The 15,430-nt window shown below is 35.7% G+C and overlaps 1 protein-coding gene across 3 annotated transcripts in view; it reads left to right on the forward strand.

Annotated features, from left to right (window-relative positions):
* Positions 1–15,430, forward strand: part of TMTC2 (transmembrane O-mannosyltransferase targeting cadherins 2) — an 862,038-nt gene that overhangs the window by 782,973 nt on the left and 63,635 nt on the right. For 2 of the 3 annotated variants that reach the window (XR_010932514.1, XR_010932515.1), the window contains exon 13: positions 14,163–14,228. The gene's annotated coding sequence lies outside the window, so the exon portion shown is untranslated. Of the gene's footprint in view, positions 1–14,162; positions 14,229–15,430 lie in introns of those variants that run through there. The other variant, XR_010932516.1, reaches the window with a different exon arrangement.

The raw sequence follows: 15,430 nt of genomic DNA on the forward strand, positions 1-15,430 counted from the left end.
TCTATCTCCTACCTTCTCCCCTTTGGCTAATTTGCTGCAGCCACACTGGCCTTCTTGCTGTTCTTTGAAATGTATAAGTTCAGTCCAGTCCAAGGTATTTGCATTTTTCTGTTTTCTCTGCCGGAATCTATTATCCCCAAACTGAAGTCTACATCCCAAACTTCATTCCTTTTTCTGTTTAAATATTCTTCTTTTCTGCTCATCCATCATTTAGTTCCAGTCATCACTAATCCCTTACAAAGTTTTCTTTATCACTCTTACCACTCCCTAAAATTATACAATATTTAGTTTTTCTTTCTTTGCTATGAAGGAATTCAGAGCATATCACCCCAAAATATGCTGCTTTGGCACAGTGATTAAGTTAAAGGCACTTGAGAAACAGCAGGTACAGGAAAGGTACTCTGACCCTCCTTTCCTCTTCCTGAAAGCCAGAGATAAAACTCCCATGTGAAAGGTACCCTTCCTGTACCACAAGGAAGGAAGACATTTTTATCACCAGAGATGGGGAATTGAGGCTGAAAAATCTGTACAAACCAGCCTTGTTAAATTAACCCTTACTTCCTGATCACTTCTCAACAGTTTATTGTTGCAGGCCAAACTCCTTTGTCTTGTCAATTTTTCACAAATTTATTTTCTTTGTCTATAAGGTATAAAAGCTTTCTGTTCTGGTCACTTCTTCAGGTCTTCATTCTCTTGTAAAGGCTTCCATGTGTACGTAAAACTTTGGTTAAACTTGTATGCTTTTCTCCTGTTAATCCATCTTATGTCAGTTTAATTCTTAGGCTTAGCCAGATACTCAAAGAGGATGGAAGAGATGTTCTTTCCATATACCTACTAGGATTTGACTTTATGAAGTAAGGTCTCTGTCTTCTTGACTGCAGTATCCTCGTGGTCTAGAAAAAGTTTCAAGAAATATTTGCTGAGTAAATAAATGACTATATCAAACCATAAATAGAAATTTATATCTTTTCATCATAACTAGTTGATAATGATCCTTTTACTTATTCTAATTAAAGTATAATTTCTCCTTCTACCTCTGTGAGCCATTTGAATAAACATCAGGAAAGGAACTACAGTACATAGGTCTAGCTTTTTCACTGTTTCTCTCTTAATTAACCATGTTGATTTATTTCTAGATCATTCCTCTGACTCAGCCACTAACTAGCTTTTATACATGGAGAGTTAATTTGCTGAACATCATCTACAGCAGTGATTCTTAAACTTTAACGTGTATCAGAATCACCTGGAGGCTCATTAAAACAAAAATGGCAGGACCTCAACCCCAGAGTTTCTAATTTAGCAGGTCTGGAATGTGGTTAGAAATTTTGCACTCCTCACTTACCCCCAAGTATTACTTTTTCTGCTAGTCTGGGGCACAATTTGTGAACCACATATCAATAGAATGTCTGGATGATGGCCATCTCCTTTTGTTGTTTGACTTTATTCCAGAGAGACCTTGGGAAACTGGGGTGACAGTTTTCTATAGAACAGGCTAAGGGGTGAGACCTGGGCCCTCCTAGCTGTATATACTAGCTGGAGAAGTGGGCAATTGTCAGAGAAACTGTCCTGAAGTGTTTTCTGGGCAATATTTCATACTTAAAATTTGACAAAATAAGAAAGGAGTGGCAATAATAAAAGAGGTAGAGATAGAGACAAAGGTAAAAGAATAGGGAGAAGGACAGGAAGGAGGAGGAAGAAGGGGGAGAGGATTTGGAATAACTAGGGTGCTGACATTTGTAGAGATTCTAAAAGTATACAGAATGCCTGAAATGCCTGAAGGAACCAGCTGAAGCTGATTTGGAAAAATTGGTGTTAACAGTAAATTTTTCTATTGTATTTATGGATTCAGATTTAGAGAGGATTACAATTGATCCTTGAACAATGAGAGTGTTAGGGGTGCTGACACCCCCACCTCATGTGTGGTCTAAAATCCACATATAACTTTACAGTAGGCCCTCTGTATCCGTGCTTCGGCATTTGCTAATTCAGCCAACCCTGGGTCATGTAGTACTATAGTATGTATTTTGTGAAAAAAAAATCCACATGTAAGTGGACCTGCACAGTTCAAACCTGTGTTGTTCAAGGATCAGCTGTACTGGGGGCATGAGAAAGACCTAAAGAAACTAACACAAAGCAAAGATCTTCCATCTCCATTGTGTTTAGAGTTCTTTATGTAACAGGCAGATTCTTATAACCAAAATATGTATTAGTTTTCTAGGGTCATCTTGATAAAGTGCCATGAACTTTGTGGCTAATACAACAGAAATCTATTCTATTCTAGTTCTAGAGGGTAGAAACCCCAAATCAACATGGGGGAAAGTCAGGCTCCTTCTTCGCCTTGTCCTAGCTTCTAGGTTGCCTGCAATCCTTGGCATTCCTTGGTTTGCAGTTGCATCACTCCAATCTCTGCCTCTGCCATCACATGGCATTCTCCCTGTATCATTCATTTTTCATGTTGTTTCTGTGTCTTCTATTGGTGTTATTATGAAAGTTAAGTTGAAACCAAAACTCTTTTGGTAAAAATCTCTTATGTGGTGAAGGAACTAGTTGGGTCTTCCTTTCCTTTGGGTGTGATTCCCCCAAAGCCTAGCTTTTCGCAAACGATCATTTGTGATCTATTTCTTAATATCCTCATGTTGTCTCATGTGTCTGCTCTATGTTCTTTACTCTTTCATTAATCTAAAATTGAGAGTTTTCAACTCTCTGTCACAATTCTTCAGTAAAGCAAAAGTCTCAACAATCAAAATTAATAAATTAATGGACTTTGATGGAAATATGTAAGCTCCCCCACATCCCCGCCATTAACCATAGTAGCCAAACATTTACATATATTTAATGCTTGTTACATATATTTAATGTTTGTTACACTACTAAGTGTTTTATATGTTAACAACCTGATTTAATTTGTCTTCTTGAAATGATGCCTCCTCCACCCCAGCTTTTTATCCTAATCCCAGAGTGGTGTTAATAGCAATGTTGAAAGATGAGAAAATCAATTTGTTATTCAATAAATGGAATAGGAAAAATATAATTCTGCATCTGTGGATGTTTTGACATTTTTCAAACAGCACTGTGGAGGTGGTTGTCCACCCTTTTTTATTGCGTGCCTTTTTGTTTAAATCACTTTTATTTGTATCCTCCTTATATAACATAATTTATATGAAACAATGGATGAAGAGGGGAATATTTAAGAACATAATTTTTATTTTGCTAAAAATATGACTTAGTTTCCAAATTTTGACTACGTGTGTGTATGACTGTGTGTGTGTTCAGACATATCATCTTTAGAAATTCCTGAGTTTAATGAAACTATATTGGGCAAAAGAGTCATTTTTAGTAGTAGATTTTTTTTGTTACAGCAATAAAATCAGTTATAGCATAAGCCACTTTAAGTGACTCCTGGTTTCTGTCAAATGTTATTGATTTTTTTTTGACTTGATGAAAATATTTTAAATTTTGCAGAAGTTTTTCCACCGAGAGCCATTTGAGTGCCACAGCCTGCCTCTCATATGTTAAAGCTCTTTATAGCTATGTATAGTATAGCAGGTTTATTGGAGAGTCTGAGCTTTATAGGGTACACACTTGAAAAGGATTTATATTTTCTCTAATCATTGCTCCCAACTGTGTGATGTCAAATTTTCCTTCTCTGCTGGGTAGCAGATTTCTTAATGATGTCTTGGGAAGATTCTAGAACTTCTCTCTAAGTTATTAAAAAGTCTAGTTTACAACTCTAATCTCATATCCTCTCCCCATCAAAATTCAGCCCTGGTTTGGGGCCAAAGGACTTGGAGTGGGGAGGAAGTGTGGTCTGCTCTCTCATTTTCTTACTATCACCAAGAGTCAAATGGAAGGTGATAGTATGTCTTTTAGGATACCTCCCCACCTTCTATCTTATGCTTTTATGTCTCTAGCTGCTCTAGGAACAGAAAATAAAGAGACAAGTCTCTTTATTGGGCTTGCATGAGCAGTACTCTTTCTTTTACTGTCACCTTTCTTAAGGCTGATGGGTCATCAAAGTCCTGTGGGACAGATATCTAACTGTTGGCTTTCTAATGAAGCACATGGATAAGTTCCTTGGAGGGTCCCATTGTAAATTTCCGTTATTTATTATTATTATATTTATTTAACACTTAAATAGCTCTTACTCTGTCTTATAACCTGTTATACATGGTTTATAAATATTAAATGATTTAACTATCTGGAGAAACTGAACCACAGTGAAACTGAGGAACTTGTGCAGGATCACATATTTAGTAATCGGCTGACTTGGGATTTAACCCAGGCAGTCTGGCTCCAAAGCTCTTAACTACTACGTTAAACTGCCTTCATGTGGTTGTCTCTGACTTGAGACAACAATTTATAGGAAATGGGTAATAACGGTTTGGAGCTAAAAGTTTTCTAGACTAAAGATATAATTACAGGTTTTGGAGTCATCAATTTATATTTTTTTATTTTTGAATTATGATTTTTAAATTATGAGAGCAGATGAGATCTCTGAAGGGGAGGAACCAACTGGGGAAAACAGTAATATTTAAAAACATTAAAGGCCCCAGGGAAGAAGACTTTAAAAGACCAGGGAGATCTGAAGATTTAGCGTCTACAATACAAGACAATAGCTGGATGTCTATTCCAATGTCACTCTGTAAGTGGCTGTTTCTCATTTATTCAGAGAAGAGGCTAAATCCTTGAATGGGAGGATGTTGGAAAAGACATGCCTCAGTTTGCCTAATCCTCAGCAAAACAAACCTTGGAGTTTAAAAACCTACCTCTGTAAAACATTGTTTATGAAAGGTGAGTCAAGGAAGAATTTCCCTCAGACTCAAGCAGTTTAATCAGTAATATACCTAGGGAATATCTTGGGAGTTAATTTTTCTTCTCATCACTTATTCAGTGACATTTTAGTGTTCTTTATATACTGGCATCTTGAACAGGTAACTGTCTGCCTGGCCTGAGTCTGCATCGAACACTGAAGTCCCTGAAGCCAAAGATTAGAGGGTTTCAAATGGAAATGAATAGCTGTAAAATGTTCACATATGTCCAGTGGTTCAAGAATTAGGAAATGGGATTCTGTAATTAGGTCATTCTGGTTTTGCAAGACCAAATTAGGGGCATTCATTTCACAGCTGTACCACATGCCATTGTTAAAATTTGACATTTCAGTATTTGATTCATTTTGATTTTTTTTCTAATGTATGATATGAAATACAGTTCCAAATTTATTTTTGTATTGATGGTTACCCAGTTTTCCCAAAACCTTTTATAGAATGAGCTATTTTTTTCTTTACTAACTTGAGATCCAAATATTTTCATGTATTAAAATATGTTCATGTTAGTGTGTGTATATTTCTGTATGTTTTCTTCTACACCAGTAGTCAATGTACTGTCTTGTTTTAATTATGAAAGCTTTATATTATATTTTATATTAGTGGGCTAATGGCCCTAATTGGCTTTCTTTTAAAGAATTTTCCTGGTTATCCATACTTATTATATTTTCCATCTGAGCTTTAAAACAGCCTACTTAGTGTTTTTTTTTTTTTTACATATAATGAATCAATGTGATGCACCATATTAACCAATTGAAGGGTATACACCATATGATAATCCCGATAGATGCAGAAAGATCTTTCAACAAATTTCAACACCCATTTATGATAAAAACTCTTCAGAAAGTAGTAATAGAGGGAACTTACCTCAACATGATAAAGGCCATATATGACAAACCCAGGCCAACATTGTTCTCAGTGGTGAAAAACTGAAAACATTTCCTCTAAGATCAAAAAAAAAGACAAGTATGCCCACTCTCACCATATTATTCAACACAGTTTCGGAAGTTTTAGCCACAGCAATCAGAGAAAAAAAAGAAGTAAAAGGAATCCAAATCAGAATAGAAGTAAAACTGTCACTGTTTGCAGATGACATGATGCTATACATAGAAAATCCTAAAGATGCTAGTAGAAAACAACTAGAGCTAATCAATGAATCTGGTAAAGTAGCAGGATTCTACTTTAATTAATGCACAGAAATCTCTTGCATTCCTATACATTAATTATGAAAAATATGAAAGCGAAATTGAGGAAACACTCCCATTTACCGCTGCAACCAAAAGAATAAAATACCTAGGAATAAACCTACTTAAGGAGACAAAAACCTGTATGCAGAAAACTATAAGATACTGATGAAAGACATTAAAGATGATACAAACAGATGGAGAAATATACCATGTTCTTGGATTGGAAGAATCAACATTGTGAAAATGACTCTACTACCCAAAGCAACCTACAGATGCAATGCAATCCCTATCAAACTACCAATGGCATTTTTCACAGAACAAGAATAAAAAATTGCACAATTTGTATGGAAACACAAAAGACCCCAAAGTGCCAAAGCAATCTTGAGAACGAAAACCAGAGCTGGAGGAATCAGGCTCCCTGACTTCAGACTATACTACAAAGCTACAGTAATCAAGATATTATGGTACTGGCACAAAAACAGAAATATAGGTCAATGGAACAGGATAGAAAGCCCAGAGGTAAACCCACGCACATATGGTCAGCTTATCTTTGATAAAGGAGGCAAGAATATACAATGGGGAAAGACAGCCTCTTCAAAAAATGGTACAGGGAAAACTGGATAGCTACATGTAAAAGAAAGAAATTAGAACACTCGCTAACACCATACACAAAAATAAACTCCAGATGGATTAAAGACCTAAATGTAAGGCCAGACACTATAAAACTCTTAGAGGAAAACATAGGAAGAACACTCTTTGACATACATCACAGCAAGATCCTTTTTGACCCACCTCCTAGAGAAATGGAAATAAAAACAAAAATGAACAAATGGGATCTAACGAAACTTAGAAGCTTTTGCACAGCAAAGGGAACCAGAAACAAGAAGAAAAGACAACCCTCAAAATGGGAGAAAATATTTGCTAGTGAAGCAACTGACAAAGGATTAATCTCCAAAATACACACGCAGCTCATGAAGCTCAATATCAAAAAAACAAACAACCCAATCCAAAAGTGGCAGAACATCTAAATAGACATTTCTCCAAAGAAGATATACAGATTGTCAACAAACACATGAAAGGATGCTTAACACCACTAATCATTAGAGAAATGCAAATCAAAACTACAATGAGGTATCACCTCACACCCGTCAGAATGGCCATCATCAAAAAAAATCTACAAACAATAAATGCTGGAGGGGGTGTGGAGAAAAGGGAACCCTCTTGCACTGTTGGTGGAAATGTAAATTGATACAGCCACTATGGAGAACAGTATGGTGGTTCCTTAAAAAACTAAAAATAGAACTACCATATGGCCCCGCAATCCCACTACTGGGCATATACCCTGAGAAAACCGTAATTCAAAAAGAGTCATAGGGCTTCCTTGGTGGCGCAGTGGTTGAGAGTCCGCCTGCCAGTGCAGGCGACACAGGTTTGTGACCCGGTCTGGGAGGATCCCACATGCTGCGGAGTGGCTGGGCCCGTGAGCCGTGGCCACTGAGCCTGTGTGTCCGGAACCTGTGCTCTGCAATGGGAGAGGCCACAGCAGTGAGAGGCCCACGTACCGCAAAAAAAAAAAAAAAAAAGAGTCATATACTGCACTGTTCATTGCAGCACCATTTACAATAGCCAAGACATGGAAGCAACCTAGGTGTCCATCGACAGATGAATGGATAAAGAAGATGTAGCACATATATAAAATGAAGTATTCCTCAGCCATAAAAAGAAACGAAATTGAGTTATTTGTAATGGGGTGGATGGAACTAGAGTCTGTCATACAGAATGAAGTAAGTCAGAAAGAGAAAAACAAATACTGTATGGTAACACATATATTTGGAATCTAAAAAAGAAAAATGTTTCTGACAAACCTAGGGGCAGGACAGGAATAAAGACGCAGATGTAGAGAATGGACTTGAGGACACGGTGGGGGGAAGGGTAAGCTGGGACGAAGTAAGAGAGTAGCATTGTCATATATACACTACCAAATGTAAAGTAGAAAGCTAGTGGGAAGCAGCTGCCTAGCACAGGGAGATCAGCTCGGTGCTTTGTGACCACCTAGAGGGGTGGGGTAGGGAGGGTGGGAGGAAGATGCAGGAGGGAGGGGATATGGGGATATATGTATATGTATAGCTGATTCACTTTGTTATACAGCAGAAACTAACACAACATTGTAAAGCAATTTTACTCCAATAAAGATGTTTAAAAAAGATTTCAGTTGCTTTTGTCATCAGTTTCAAATTTTATAATGGTGAATAACAATATACACTTTGTGAAATGAAATGTGACATTTAGAAACCTGTAGTCATTTATTTTGTATTGTCGTATGAAAAAGTTCATAGTTGTGAAATGTATTTCTGACTAATTCTTCCTTTTTTACTCTTTACCAGTATATTTTCTCACTGAGGTATAGAATTAATATGAATATTCAAGACACTTTATTAGTGGTTCTTTAAGACTTATATTACACTTGCAGGTGGAAATGCTTTCAAAATTATTTATATCAAACATTATCTCTGTGCTACTTTCTCGTGTGTTGCTATGTTGTAAATGCCATATGGATCTCTTACCATGGCTATAAAGAATTTCTTTTATTAGAGTATAGTTCCTTTACAATGTTGTGTTAGTTTCTGCTGTACAGAAAGTGAATCAGCCACATGTATACATACATTCCCTCTTCCTTCGATTTCCTTCTCATTTGGGTCACCACAGAGCATTGAGGTAGAGTTCCCTGTGCTATACAGTCTGTTCTCATTAGTTATCTGTTTTATACACAGTAGTATATATATGTCAGTCCCAATCTCCCAATCCATCCCATCCCCCATTTCCCCCCTTGGTATCCATATGTTTGTTCTCTACATCTGTGTCTCTATTTCTGCATTGCAAGTAAGTTCATCTATACCATTTTTCCAGGTTCCACATATATGCATTAATGTATGGTATTTGTTTTTCTCTTTCTGATTTACTTCACTCTGTAACAGTCTCTATGTCCATCCACCTCTCTATAAATGACCCAATTTCATTCCTTTTAATGGCTGAGTAATATTCCATTGTATATATGTGCCACATCTTCTTTGTTCATTCCTCTGTTGATGGACATTTAGGTTGCTTCCTGGCTATTGTAAATAGAGCTGCAGTGAATATTCCCGCATGTAATTTTTTGAATTATGGTTTTCGGGAATATGCTCAGGAGTAGCATTGTTGAGTCAATGGTAGTTCTATTTTCAGTTTTTTAAGGAACCTCCATACTGTTTCCATAGTGGCCATTATGAATTTACATTCCCACCAACAGTGCAAGAGGGTTCCCTTTTCTCCACACCCTCTCCAGCATTTATTGTTTGTAGATTTTTTGATGATGGCCATTCTGACCGGTGTGAGGTGATACCTCATTGTAGTTTTGATTTGCATTTCTCTAATGATTAGTGATGTTGAGCATCTTTTCATGTGCTTTTTGGCCATCTGTATGTCCTCTCCGGAGAAATGTGTGTTTAGGTCTTCTGCCCATTTTTGGATTGGGTTGTTTGTGTTTTTTGTTATTAAGCTTCATGAGCTGTTTGAGATTAATCCCTTGTTAGTTCCTTCGTTTGCAAATATTTTCTCCTGTTTTGAGGGTTGTCTTTTCGTCTTGTTTATGGTTTCCTTTGCTGTGCAAAAGCTTTTAAGTGTCATTAGGTCCCATTTGTTTATTTTTGTTTTTATTTTCATTACTCTAGGCAGTGGGTCAAAAAAGATCTTACTGCGATTTATGTCAAAGAGTGTTCTGCCTATGTTTTCCTCCAAGAGGTTTATATTGTCTAGCCTTACATTTAGGTCTTTAATCCATTTTGAGTTTATTTTTGTGTATGGTGTTAGGGAGTGTTCTAATTTCTTTCTTTTACATGTAGCTGTCCAGTTTTCCCAGCACCTAAATTATTTTGAATGGTACTTTAAAATAATGCCAAATATAAGTGATACAACTGGAAACAACTTAATATTGTGGGAGTTTAGTACTTTGCAGTAGGAATGTGATAATATTTAATCATTCACTCTTTTCTTTTAAGGAATTTTAATTAAGATCACCACTCAGATATCATTTCATCCACAATATTACTCACCCTTGAATTTTTATATCTTATCAGTAACCACAAATACCATTTATGTGGTGCAGTGCTATTCAGTTTTCACAGCTAGGTTTTTAATATTTTTATGTCAGTACCGTGGTGTATCTCATAGAGATGCTTCAACAACTATCTAGACACAATATAAGGCTGATAAATATCCATTATCTTTAGTCATTTCCAATGAAATTGAACAGCTGAACCAAGGGCTTGGGTTAAGAGAAGCAAGTGAATATATTGTACAGCATCATTTTTTATTTCTTTTCAGTTTGATTTTTCTCTGTGATGTGTAGTGAAATAGATTAATGGGCCCAATTCCATTACTGATTAAATGGATTTGATTTGGGCCTTTAACAGGAAATTCACAGTAGCAGTCAATTTCAGATCAAAAGCTTTAAAATAAAAATGAAGGACGTTTTCAGGGGGAATGTGAATTACTAGGCAGTAATATGGAGGGAGACTTGTTTAAATTCAAATGGACCATTTTATTAATGCAAGGATCATGCTGCTACACGTTGCTGATAAGCTGGCATATATAAAGTAGGTATGTTAAATTATGGAAACGCCTCATTTTTAAACCAACTGTTTTTTATTCTTCAAATATATTTTAAATATTTACTATGTGTCAAATATCACCAGCTGTTGTTATGGGTTGAATTGTATCTCCCCAGAAAGATATGTTGAAGTTCAAATCCATGGTTTCTATGGAATGTGGACTTATTTAAAATAGGGTCTTTGCAGATATAATCAAATTAAGATAAGGTCATTAGGGTGGGCCCTAATTCAGACGACTGGAGTCCTTCAGAGGGAAATTTGGACAAAGACACACACAAAAAGGAGGATAGCCATGTGAAGACAGAAACAGACAAGGAGAAAGCCATGTGACAACAGAGGCAGAGATTGAAGTAATGCAGTTGCAAGCCCAGAAACACTATGGATTAACGGCCACCACCAGAAACTAGGAGGCAAGGAGGGATTTCACCCTTACAGGTGTCAGAGGAAGCATGGCCTTGTTGACACCTTGATTTTGGCCTTCTTTGTCTCCAGAACTATTGAGAGAACAAATTTCTGTTCTTTTAAGCCATGTAGTTTGTGGTACTTGTTACAGCAGCTCTAGGAAACTAACATATAATTATGTATTTTAATATTAGAATACATACTGTATATTTTAATAGGCCTTGGAGAAAGCTAAATGGTTTGATCAATTTATGAAGTAAACTGATGTAGTCTCTCATTCAGATACAATCATGGCTAGTGATAAACACAGGACTCAGACACAATTACTACCTTTAGGGAACTTAAAATATTACTAAAGAAACATATAAGAAAAAAACATATAACAGGAGTATTCCAATATAAGTCTGAAGTTTTCTACTTCATAACAGTGGTACAGATATGACACCATAATAATTTCTAGTGAAGAAGAGACCATCTTGAGTATTTCTGTTGACTAGAGATGCTTCATGGAAGAGGCAGCATTTGACTTGAGCTTAGAATAGCTTGGATTTGACTATACAAACCTGAGGGAAGAACTTGAGGGAACCCTGTGAACAACTACAGAGGCAAAAAGCACATGTGAGTGGGCCATTAAATATCCATGCTCTTGAGTCTAGTCTAAATTACCTTGACAGTGGCAAGTGCACTGGGCAGAGTTTTGATATTGAAACCAAGTTTTTCCATTCCTTTCTCATGGGCTTAGCCTCTGAGGCAGCAGGAAGTGTTGCTATAAACTGTATCTTCAGGACAGAGATGATAAGAATAAAACAAAAGGGAAAAAAAACAAGGAGTCAAATTCTTCATCTCTCAATGTCTGAAAACCTATGGTGGAGACAGTGTTTTGAAAAGACTGGATTTTAATTGCAAGAAATTTGTGCTTGAGGTAGAAATGTGTATTTTTCTTTCACTGCCAGAAGCTTCCATTTAAGTATGAAGAGCCAGTGCCTGATGGAATTTGAGCCAAGAATTGATATGTTAGGGTAGGAAAGTGAGGTTTAGACTGATTAGCTTATGGCAAGAGAGATCACAAAGGAATGTGACTAGACCTTAGAAACAATGTTTCTCTGGGAAATGCCCATCCCCTGAGTTTTGGACCAAGCCCCCAAAAGTGGAGGAGATGAAGTAAACCCCCAGAAAAGACTAATTACTTGGCTTCCCACAGTATAATAAAGAAATCAGCAAGTTTTATGGGAAAACCCACTATCCAGATTTCACCCAGGATTAGTGTAGCAGTGATTGAAGGAGATTCGTAGTCACATCAGTATGAGTTCAACTATATAAAGTCATGAACTCCCAGAGTAGTGTGGGACAATAACCAATGTTCCTGAGCAACCAATCCCCACCAAAGGTTCAGAATTGTTGGGAGGATCAAGGTACCAGAATAAAACTTATGTTTGGGAACAAAGACGATGTGCATTATATGGTTCTGACAATTAAAACAGTGTTATGGAGGCATGAACTGGATCAGTGAAGGTAATAGAGTAGTGAGGGCCAGATAAATGTAAACTACATTTCCACGTAGACCAGAGAAGCCAGAAACTGGCATGAGGACCAGATGCCTCGCTTCTAATGCTGGGATGATACATAGCTCCACCCTAGGATTTCGATGACTAAGTGAGAAATTAAGGCAAACCACACCTCTGTATGTTTGTGTGTGCTTGGTGATGGTGGTGGTGTGTGGGGGTGGTGGAATTCTGAGAGACTCATTTTTAAAACAGAAATAATTTAATTACCATGAATTGGTAGAGTTAAATATTTTTGATATCCATGGAATTGGGATCTCAATAACAGTAACTGCAGTTATAAACAAAGTTGTATTTTACGTATCTGATTTTGTGAACTTTTGACTGTATTCAGTATTTACTATGAAAGAAGTTGACACGGAAAGTGCAATAAATGAAAATATACCCAAGGTCCCTTAAATATGTTCCAGTACCCAAATTTAAAGAACACATTGTTTCTGAAAAGGAATCTGGTTCTGCCTGTAAAAATGAGCAGGTAATCAATCCATTTTGGTTGCTATGGTCTTGATACTACTGATGTCAAAATCTACCTAATTCAGGAAAACAACCAAAAGGTTTTGATGATTCTGTCAAAATCATAAGGTGATTTTGAGTAAGAAACAATGATCATGCTTAATATTAATAATTATGATTATAGCTCAAAGAAAATATGGCTGAAATATCACACTCCATGTTTCCTATGAGTTCTTATCATTTTTTGACTATAGACAGTTATATGTGTCCCTGCCATATTTAGACCATATTTTCCAGATTCAACAGATGCTTGAGAAATTTCAAAATATTAAAATAAGATACTGTAGCATTTTCTTGGAGAAAAATACAAGATAGAATTGTGTAGTTAATCTTTTTATTACTAATAAAATCGTTTTAGAGATTGATATTGTGAAAAATGAAGTCAGGATAAATTTTTTCACATTATGCCTGTTACGATAAAATATGGGTAATTTTATATTTTAGAGCAGAATTATTTACATTGTTGATATCCATACTTCTACTTTAAACAGCTTCTGTTTCTGGTTAGTAAAGAACACATATTTTAAAGTGACTTGTGTGATTATTTATTTTTTCCTATTCAGGAATATAAAACATTTGGTGATAATTATGGAATAGAATTTGAAAACAAGTACCCATAAAAGGCTAGGTCTATCTTGCTCAGCTCAGCATAGATGAAACGTTGATTTGAATGCTTTTTTAAAAACTTTTTTTGATCTAATTTTTCAGTCTTAATATTTCCTTTGCTCCAGTTCTGCATTTAATGGATAAATATGTGGAATACGTTTTTTCATATTTATGTAGTCTTAGATCATATCTATTAGAATAATTCTCAATTTTTCAAACTCCTGCAAAGTTATTTTTTAAAACATGCATTTTGCTACTTAAGGTGAATATTAAAATCTAAACTTGCCTTTCAGTATTAATGCTTAAATCAGTATGTTTCAAACTTGGGGAAAAGTAATTTAATATACTTTATGTCTAGAAATGTATGCATACTCAAAACTCTCTATTCCCTGCCTTTAAAAATTATCTTATCTTTATTCCCAGGGATGGAGTTCTGCTAGGCTTCTTGCTGGATAAGTGACCACAGCAGGCACAGTTCCAAGGAGCAAGGTAAATCATATTTGGGAATTTTGGTCATTGGGGGAGTAATGTTTCATGTCAGATATGAAAGTTGAGTATAGAGCAACCAATAGTACGTGAAGCAAGTGATAAAATATCAAATTGACTAGAAGTTTCAAGAACTCAAGGGAAGAATAAGGAAAACACCAGGACTTGGCCATGAGCAAGGTAAGGAGATCAAAACTCTTCTCAATGGATTATGATTTTGAAGCAAGGGTCCATGTCAACCAGGTCATAGGTAGGTTTAGAATAGAAAAGTTGTTTGGAGAAAAAGAATCTTCAAAAGGTTATGTATGGCCTTAGATTCTATACTGATAAGTGACCATTATAAAAAAAGTTTGTGTTGCTATTCTGGCTTTGTGGATCATGATTCTGTTTTCTTAAATTAAAAACTTTGGAACTGCACTTTTCCTTTGCAAAATTTTCTAGTATGACAAAAGACATTGTTATAAAATAGGAACTGAGAAGTATTTACTATGCTTCACACAGGTAAGTTAGCTCATGGCCACTTATCAGTTTGTCTTGTTTGGTGAGAGCAAAATCTTCTAAGATGGTCACTCATAAATTATTCTTGTAATTTGTAAAACAAGTAATTCTGATTCCTGAGAATTGACCTTACTGTGAAGAATGACAGATTGTTGAAATTGATTCACTAGAAATTAGAGAATATGCTCTGAACTGCTGAGCTCAGTTCAGATTATATAAAATAAATTAGGAAACCAAACCATTTTTTATTCCATTTATTCTTATATAAGTAAGTACACTGATATTTTTAGTGACCACAATGTATACCACATTTTGGGCCATTCATAATCTGCTTAATTGACACCTGAATATTTCATGTGAGCACACTAGAAAATTTAATAATAATAATACTATATATAATACATATTAACTAACTATATCTTTTAAAAATGGAAACTAGATTTTTTATTGAATATATATCTAATTTATATGAATAATGATGCTTTAAGAAATGATTATTTATTCTGTTAATAACAGTAAATTTACAATTAAGACATATTCAAATTCCCATTATCTCTCTTCAAGGAATGTTTATTTCTGGTATTTACAATAGTTCATTTCTTCAGCAAACAGTAAATAATGGGATGTAAGCATACAGCCATGTTAGAAAGGCACTTTTCCTTAATTTATTAATACAAAGGAAGAGATTTTTCTCAGTGTCCATATTA

The sequence above is a fragment of the Pseudorca crassidens genome, chromosome 11 (genome assembly GCF_039906515.1).
Source record: "Pseudorca crassidens isolate mPseCra1 chromosome 11, mPseCra1.hap1, whole genome shotgun sequence".
NCBI lineage: Eukaryota > Metazoa > Chordata > Mammalia > Artiodactyla > Delphinidae > Pseudorca > Pseudorca crassidens.